The sequence below is a fragment of the Lactuca saligna genome, chromosome 8, assembly GCF_052625555.1.
Source record: "Lactuca saligna cultivar CGN05327 chromosome 8, ASM5262555v1, whole genome shotgun sequence".
Taxonomy (NCBI): domain Eukaryota; kingdom Viridiplantae; phylum Streptophyta; class Magnoliopsida; order Asterales; family Asteraceae; genus Lactuca; species Lactuca saligna.
The window spans coordinates 109,092,879-109,101,782 of record NC_136424.1 but is presented as its reverse complement, the minus strand read 5'-3'; the positions used below and the strand labels follow the sequence as shown (position 1 = coordinate 109,101,782).

Sequence of the window (8,904 nt, the reverse complement as noted above, 5' to 3'; positions counted from 1 at the left end):
AGGTAATAGTGCAATGGATTAATTCTTTCGTTGGTTACCGATTCAAGTGATTAGGTTCATGTTCACTACCCTAATCCTTAGCAAATAAACTAACTCAAACAGTGGCCAATTGTTTAATTTAATTATATTCACTAGATTAATTATTCGGGTTAAGTTAGACTTGCAATAGCCAATTAATTTATTATGTTTAATTAACCTCTTGTTTGATGGTCATGTTACAAGCTTGCACATGAATTTACTCAATTTTCTTATTAATTCTAGTTTCATATTCATTAATCCTAGACATATAGTATAGTGGTCACATATCATATGAGGTTAATAATCAATAGATGTTCATGCTAATCAATTATCTTCCTATTAACAGAAAATTAATTATTATTCACACACAAGGTTCTTTAGCAAGCTAAAATAACAAAAATTCACCAACTTGGAATTAATCCTACCAATCAATCAAACCATATTGTCAACTTTGTATCCCCAAACAGAAGTCTAAAGGTTTTAGTTCATAATTAAAGTAAATAACAACAAACAAACAAAGTCAAGTTGCTTAATCATATTGATAAAACAAAAGAATAAGTGGAATGATGAAATTTTGCCTTAATTACTCCCCGGAATTGAATTCTAGCTTTCTTCGTCGACTTCTAGGGTTTTTCTGGCTTCTCAATCATAGCAAAGAACTTCTAAATCGTCCCAGAACTCCCCCTAATCGATATGTGGAGTTATCTTTAAATAAGCGAATCGACTCGTCGAGTCAACTGGTGACTCGTCGAGTCCCTCTCACATTCCCCGTATTGCGATAACTATCTGGAATCCCGAGTCATTATCTTTCTGATTCTTCGACCGGACTCGTCGAGTCCAGGCTCGACTCGCCGAGTAGGTGCCATTTTTAATGTTTTTCTTCTTCATTCCATTCTCGAGCTCCTAACCGCGTCTCCTGCTTCCTTTTGCTTCCGAGCTTCATCTTTGGACTGAAAAACATAATTTAACACTTTTAAGTACCTTTTGTCCATAATATGCGATAATTTAGCTCATATATGAATAAAAGACTATACTTAATACACACTAAATATGCACATATCAAAATACCCCACACTTGACTTTTGCTTGCCCCCAAGCAAAATTGAATTTTAACACATTAGAATTATGTATGACAACTCCAATCTAACCCAGCCATTATGCCAAGACCGCAAAGCATGCATTTGTGTCTAAAATTTTTCCTAAAGAACTCCCCATACTCCAAATACTCACAATCTTCACAAACATTCGCCCACTCACCCCGAACTATGCTCATTTTATGCAACCCTCCGAATCCATCCTCAAAAAACCTCTTTACCCTCAAGGTATTTTTAATTGAGCAACCCAAGCATACATATTCTAGAATTACAACTTTTCGATACCACTATGGAGCTCTTTGAATTCTTTACTTCCTTGATAATTTGATCTTTGATATCTTTGAATTCACCACCTTGTATTGATTTATTTTTGGTATCTTCAACTTTTTTGGATTTCTTTGAATTTTGATCTTTAGATCTTCACTTCATTTGCTCCAAAATTCTTACAACTTTTCTAGTAATTCTCTCCTTTTTTTTACATGTATACCTCACTTTTTTCACTCAAATCCCTACATGCTTAAGCAGGGGCGCTCAATCTCAACCTTTATTGGCTAACGATAAAAATTTTCCTGGATACATTTCAGTTTTAGGCTGCTAAACATATTGCATCCCTCAGGCTGAGCAAGCTCGTGTTTTTGTCTAATGATTTCACTGGAATAAGGAAGCCACAAATGCACTAGAATGTATATAGGCTCAACTAAACATTTGGGTCTTCATGCAATTATCAACACAATTCTAACATGGAATCCTAATTTTTACCAAAATTTTCTAAATTAAATCCTAAGTAATATTTTTGGTATGCAATTTTTTTTTAAAATTGACTCTAAATTGTCTATTATGTAACCAACCCCCTACCCCACACTTATGTGATGCAATGCCCTCATTGCATATTATGCATAAAAACATAAAAAAAAACTAAAGAGGGAATTGGAACAAACTCCCCTGGGATAGTAGTGGATAGGTTGATCACTTCCATATTAGCTCCAACTTCAATTGACTTTAGACATGATAAAATCTCATCCATGCCTTGGGTGTCTCGTCTCGTGTGGGTCGCTCCAAATACGCGGAAATCAGTGTAAGATCTTCAAGAATGGATATGGAAGAATAAGTGAGCAAGTGGTACACTTAGCAGCATCAAATCAGCAGTCCCTCGGTATAAAAATGATTGACTCGTCGAGTCATATGGTGGACTCGTCGAGTACCAGCGCGGCCATCTCAGAATATGTGGAAATACAAGGTGACTCATCGAGTCAGTTAAGTGCACTCGACGAGTAGGCCACTGAACGAAAAAAATTGGCATTTTGCAACTGTGTCAGCCTCTAAGAACTTCTCTAACTCTTCCTCACGTTTAGACTCAATTGCTCATACCCCAAGGGACCGGACTCGACACTTTGACGTTAACGTTCCGCTTCCTTGACTCGCTTTCACTCGTTATAACACCCGTTCGCTATGACTTTAAACCATTCCTAAGCAAGCAATCCTAATCCAATCCTGAAAAATAACTAATGCATACAATCATTAAACAAAATAAAATCTTGAACAAGTCATACACATCAAATAAATAAAAAAACGGAAAATAAAAATTGTTTGATTAAAACACAAATAAATCAATCTTCTTCCTCATCATCATCCGCGGCTGCTCCACTTCCCCCTGCACCACTTCTTCTCGCACCAATCACCTCATCCCATGATGGAATAAATGGATAATTTCCACCATTAATATGTGGGATGTTGAAGTGGTCAAAAAGTCGGATATGAGATTGGTTGCTAAAATTCAAACCCCGCGCCATTTGATCCTGTAGCCGCCTCATCTCCACATTGTACCAATCCATTGGTACGTCTTCATTCTCAAGCGGAATCACCGGCGGCTCGTCCTCCACATCCCGCTCTCTTCTTGATCTAACCCTCCTTCCCGGTGCTTCGGGACCAACAACGGGGTCATCATTCGGGATGGCATAATGGCCACCTCCATAGTCTTCAATAATCCTCGCTCTCCGGAAAAGAATTGGATTGAACGGAGGTGTAGGGATCAATGTCATGAAGTTCCATGCACTACGGTTCATCAACCCGAATGAGTTGGCCAACCGGGTGACAAACATCCCACCATTAATTCGGGAAGTTTTGCGATCCTTGACCGCACCCTCCAAGAGATATGAAGCTAGACACCAATGAATGTTGCAAAAGACGCCGGGTGTAATGATGCTCCATAAATAGAAGACGTCGAGGTTGGAAACCTTGTTATCATCTTTTCTTTGATTGATGGTAGATGAAATGAGGCGGTGTATGAGGCGGTGTGTTGGGGATCGAATGCTCCCTTCCTGTGCAGACTTTGGGATATAAACTTTGTTACCAATAGTATTCCACCAGCCCATACTCGTAACTCCCTCGGGAAACACCATATGGGTTTGTGCCAAAAAGGTCCGAAAGATGTGTGTTGAAACCAAGGGCTGATCATAGACCCCTAATCGACAGGCAAGATCCATCACAGAGCATTGATGAAACTCGCCCCCAAGACAAAAACTAAAGCTGGCCGGGTGATAAACATCCACTCCCCCGGTGAAAGATACCGTGGAGAAAAACTCCAAACAAAGCTCCAAATAAACCGGCTCTTGAATACGGAAGACCCGACTTCACCCGTCACAGACCATTGTTTCGCCTTCATGGTGAAACTCCTTTAAAAGATAAGGACCTAATTCCTCCTCATATCGAACATTCTGCAGCCACTCCCAATCTATCCGGTTGGGCACATAGACCTCCTTCTTCTTGATATCAGCCAGCTTCTTCTTCCATTTCCGCATTGTCGAAGCGGAGTCGATTTGTGGGAAGTTTAACCATGGAAAATCCCCTTGGTTGCCACTGGAACTTTGTCCCCTTATGAACATGATTTCTGCAAAACAAATACACAAAACCCAGAAAACACAGAATATAATTAAAAAAAATATCTGCTATATGTTACTCGACTTGACTCGTCGAGTCCAGGTTCGACTCGGCGAGTCGCGCGAACTGCACGAGTCAATCGACGGGTCGATGAAGATTAGACCATAAAACCTGGAAATTTTGTCAAGGGTTTTGTCTAAGCACTTACTATTAAGGTATTAAGGCCAGAATAAGCATTCAAAACAACATAATTCATGAAAAATCAAAACCCTAGAAATTTAGTACTTTTCAAAAACGGGTTTTGCATGCAATTGCTACCATAGATGGCCTTATAATCATGTTCTTAACAGAAAACAAGAAGAAATTTGTTACCTTTTGAGATTGGGCTTGAGAAATTTGAAGGAAACTTGAAGAACAATGATGAATGCTTGAGAGAAAGTGAGGATGACGGCACCCGACGAGTGTGTTTGTGAAAACTGATTCTTAGGGTTAAAACCCTAGTTACCGGTTGTAAAAGTAATTTCGAAATTATTTTTTTCTGTAAATAATACCAACTCGTCGAGTCGTGGTCAGACTCGGTGAGTCTGGTCGCGAAGTTAAGGTTTTTTCTGAAATCCATACGGACTCGTCTACTCGTGGTCAACTCGGCGAGTCGCTTAAAAAAATGCATAATTTTCAAAAATTTTGCTATTTATTAGAAATCATTTCACCCCACACTTAACCTATGCACACTCTCAAGCAGACATGTCCGATGATTTGGAAGATTAAAAATTCTAAAAACGAAGGGAAAATAAAAAAAAAAACTAAAAAGCAAAAGAAAGCAAACTCTATATAACGGGTTGCCTCCCGCCAAGCGCTTCTTTTTAAGGAGTCATTAGCTAGACTCCTTCCCATCTACGTTTCATCATCTCCGAGCATCGGGAACGCATGCCTAACTTTTTGTGATTTGTACTTGGTCTTGTAAGCGTGAATCTTTTTCTTGTAAGCCCTTTTCAATGCATGTCTTTTCCTTTTCATAGCCTCATCCTCAGCTGCTTGGGCTTCCCTTTTCCTCTTTTTCTTCTTTACCCCATTCTTTTTCACCTTCTCTTGAACCTCCTTCTCTTTAAATTTAATTACTTCACATTTCATGATGGTCCGTGGTTTAGGTTTAGTAGTGAATAGGTGATCAGCTTCCTCCCTCCTTTCCTTTATCTCTTCGTCTTTTCCAGTGCTTAACCCATCTTCGAAATGAACCATATCAAGACATGCTACATCGGCGTATTGAACTTTCCTTCCCTTTCCTCCTTCTGCTGTTTGTTCTTCTAAAGAATCATGTATATTATCGAAATCCAAGGTATGTGAAGAACTAGTAACAAGCAGATCTAAGTCGGCCAAGTTTTTGCCCAAGTCGACTGGACTCGTCGAGTCCATTGAAGTGACTCGGCGAGTCGGAACAAATTCCATCAATTCTTGGGTTTTTTCTGAGTGGGCTCCTTCCAGTAGATTTTCTAATTCATCCAAGTCCTTGTTAACATCTCCTTCTTCTTCAGAGTGTATCACAAACTTGCTTGGATCCTCTTTTAGCAAACGTGCAAGCTCTTTTTCTAATATCTCATCATCCAATTGCAACATTGAGACTTCTTCAATCTTTTCCTCTTCTTGCTTGATTTCTGGAATAGCTTTAAACGTCATAGCCTCATCACCCACCCTTAATGTCAATGTAGACTCACATATATCAATTAAAGCACACACAATGTTCAAGAAGGATCTCCCAAAAATAATTGGAATTTCGGGGTCTTCTTCCATATCAACTACCACGAAGTCTACTGGGAAAATAAACTTGTCAACTTTTATAAGGAGATCTTCACAAACGCCTTGTGGATGAATTATTGTCTTGTCCGCCAAATGGATCTTCATATTCACTGATTTTGGTTCTGGTAAATTCAACTACTTGAAGAATGAAAAAGGCATCATATTGATGCTTGCCCCCGAGTCAACTAATGCTCGAGTGAAGACTTCATTACCAAATTGGCACGGAATCACAATATTTCCTGGATCACCCTTCTTTTTAGGTAGCTCACTCATCAATACTTCTGCGACTTCAGCCAAATCCTTCCTCGCAGCAAAAAGGCCCTTAAGCAAGTTGAATATTTAGGTGTTTGGAGTATTGTTTCCACAAATGGCACATTAACTTGTAGAGCGTTAACATGATTCATGAAGGTTCTGTATGCTTCTATTTTTCTGCAGGCATGGCTTTGATTGGGTATGGCAGCGGAGGATTATAAGGTTTCAAAGAACTGACAGGTGTTTCAATTTCGCATGGACTCGTCGAGTCCAATGGAGTGACTCGGCGAGTCGGGTCGGGTTTTGCTGGGTCCGATTCTTCTACATTTTCTTCCTTCTTCTTGGAGATCCTTAGTGCTTCTGTAAATTTTCCTTCACTGCTGGAGGTTATTACACTTACATTCTCCATTCTTGGATTAGGCTCGGTGTTGCTCGGAAGTTGGCCCGGTCTTCTTTCGTTCACTTGATGTGCAAGCTGTCCCAGCTGTTTCTCAATGTTGAGAATGGATGCTTGCTGATTCCTCAACATGTTTATGGTTTCTTGCATTGCTACATCGTGATCATTGTGTCTTTTCTCGGATGCTGTTATGAATCTTGTGAGCATATCTTCTAAATTGGCCTTCTTTTCCATCACCGGCTCTTACTTTTGATAGAATCCCCTCTCCCTCTGTTTGTATTTCTCCTTAGCCTTTTTATATTCTTCGTATGGGAGCCATTCCTTCTTCGGTTTCCTCCAATCTTCGTCGTATCTATCGCCACTAGAATAAAATACTTGAGCCTTTTTATTTCCGTTTTCGTCTCGATCACAATCTTTGGTGAGGTGGGGGCCGCCACAATTTTCACATCCTACCCTAATAGCATGGATTGTTTGATCCATTTTCGTCCTTCTTCGGTCTAGGCTATCGAGTTTAGCTATTACCGCCGCCATGCTATCATTCACCGAGTTCACTGCTCCACGACTCACTTCGTTCCTCGGATTGTGGTATTCTCTAGAATGCTTGGAGAATTCTTCAATTAATTCCTTTATTTCCGGAGGCGGCTTTCTGGTGAGCGGGCCTTGTGAATCGAGTAGTTGCCTTGTGGTGACATTAACTCCATCATAAAAGATGGAGACCTCTTGTTGGCTATTAAGGTCATGGTGTGGGCAATTTCTAAGTAGGCTCTTGTACCTTTCCCAAGCTTCATAAAGAGATTCTCCGGGTTGTTGCTCGAAGTTGGCAATGGCTTTCTTTAGCTTGGCTATCTTGGAAGGTGGGCATAAATGGTCTATGAACTGTTCTTTCATCTTGGCCCATGTGGTGACCGATCCGGGAGGGAGTGACTTTAACCAATCTTTTGCAGCTCCTTTAAATGTGACAGGAAGCATGCGAAGAAGCTGGATCTCGCGAGGCACATTGGGTACATTGAAGTAATCAGCCACATCATTTACTTCATCCAAGTGCTTACAAGCGTCTTCGTGATCTCTCCCGTGAAAAGGAATCTCCTTGAGTTGAGCGAGAATATGGCCCTTTAGCTCAAAAGTAGCGGTTGCGGGAATTGCGGGTTGCACAAGTCCCGGGCCTGTGTCATCACACATCCTCTTCTTCCATTCCCCCATGGGGATTTCGTCAATATTAGCCATTGCGGTGGCCAAATCGTCTTCAAACTCGGATGTGTGCTCGTATGTGGGCTCGTTTTCTTCCTCGGTCTCGTACTCGGTGTCTTTTTGAATCGGGTCTTCAATTGTCAACAAGGCGTTGGATGCTCCTGATTTGCTGCTCCTTTTCTTGCTAAAAACGGATTTGAGGTTTTTGAGTGGTGAGTTCTTTGAAGAAGCGGATTCTCCAACGGTTTTGCCTTTGTTCCTTCTTAATGCGGTTTTTGGATCCTCAAGAGGGGGAACCAGAGGTGTATCAGATCCTCGGGTCATGAAACAACTGCAAACAAAATAGAAAACGCGTAAAAAGAACAAAAAAATTAAATCTGATTCAGCGTCGTACTCGCCGAGTCTGGGCGAATGCACTCGGCGAGTCCAAGGTAAAATAAGTTTTTTTTTTTTACTACCTAAAAACTTAAACAGAAATTAACTTTGCGTAAGATAAATCTCACAAAAGGATCGATTGAATTAGATTTTTAATGCTAATTTTAGAACCGTTCCCCGGCAACGGCGCCAAAAACTTGATGTGTGTAAAACTCACTTAGTTTTAAACCTACTTTTAATTATCAAAAAACACACAAAAGACAGTGAACCTATCAATTGTGGTATAGCTAAATAAGCAGGGTATCGAACACAGGGAACAGCAAATTAAGTTAAAAACTAATTCTATGTAAGTTAATTAAGAAATAGGGGTTTTTCTCTAGTTTTACAAGACTAGAAACTTACTAACTATTACTAATTTGAGACTAGAAAATAACGACTTAACTAGATTCAATAATTGGAAAGGAACTTCTGTTTAGTTCAACTTGGTTAACTTTATGGTTGATTTCAAGGTAATAGTGCAATGGATTAATTCTTTCGTTGGTTACCGATTCAAGTGATTAGGTTCATGTTCACTACCCTAATCCTTAGCAAATAAACTAACTCAAACAGTGGCCAATTGTTTAATTTAATTATATTCACTAGATTAATTATTCGGGTTAAGTTAGACTTGCAATAGCCAATTAATTTATTATGTTTAATTAACCTCTTGTTTGATAGTCATCTTACAAGCTTGCACATGAATTTACTCAATTTTCTTATTAATTCTAGTTTCATATTCATTAATCCTAGACATATAGTATAGTGGTCACATATCATATGAGGTTAATAATCAATAGATGTTCATGCTAATCAATTATCTTCCTATTAACAGAAAATTAATTATTATTCACACACAAGGTTCTTTAGCAA

General features: G+C 39.5%; 1 non-coding gene across 1 annotated transcript; it reads left to right on the top strand.

Annotated features, from left to right (window-relative positions):
* The first annotated feature begins 7,165 nt into the window (after nt 1–7,165).
* Nucleotides 7,166–7,272, top strand: LOC145013656 (small nucleolar RNA R71). Its single transcript, XR_013665204.1, has one exon. It is a non-coding gene; the product is annotated as a small nucleolar RNA R71 (small nucleolar RNA).
* The last annotated feature ends 1,632 nt before the right edge of the window (nt 7,273–8,904 follow it).